Source organism: Lethenteron reissneri, chromosome 3 (genome assembly GCF_015708825.2).
Source record: "Lethenteron reissneri isolate LAM-NWPU_2019-01 chromosome 3, ASM1570882v1, whole genome shotgun sequence".
Taxonomy (NCBI): domain Eukaryota; kingdom Metazoa; phylum Chordata; class Hyperoartia; order Petromyzontiformes; family Petromyzontidae; genus Lethenteron; species Lethenteron reissneri.
In genome coordinates this window covers 5,169,760-5,170,135 of record NC_083781.1, presented here as the reverse complement: position 1 = coordinate 5,170,135, position 376 = coordinate 5,169,760, and positions in this window count along the sequence as shown.

The window sequence follows — 376 nt, the reverse complement described above, 5'->3', positions numbered from 1 at the left end:
TATGAATAAAAATTATTCTCACGTAATTAAAGCCCATCAAACTTTCTTCATGTGGTTTGTAAGCTATACATTGAAGTTGTGCATGCATTATTCTAGGCAGAATATAGGGAGGCTAGAGCGTCGCTTCCTGAAGGCCCCGTAACATCAACACCTGCACAAGCCGGCGTGGCCTTGGCGACCGCGCATCCTCAAGTCCCTATTGTCACGCCGCTCCGCCGGCTCACCCGCAAGTGCGTCAATCCTCGCGGCGGCAGTGGCGCCGCTCACAACGCACCACCCCGAGCGCCGGTGCTTGCCCGCACCTCCAAGGACAGGGGGCAGTGGCAGCAGGGGCCGGAGCTCTGCTCGCGCGCGCCCGCCCAGCGCGCCTCGTCCG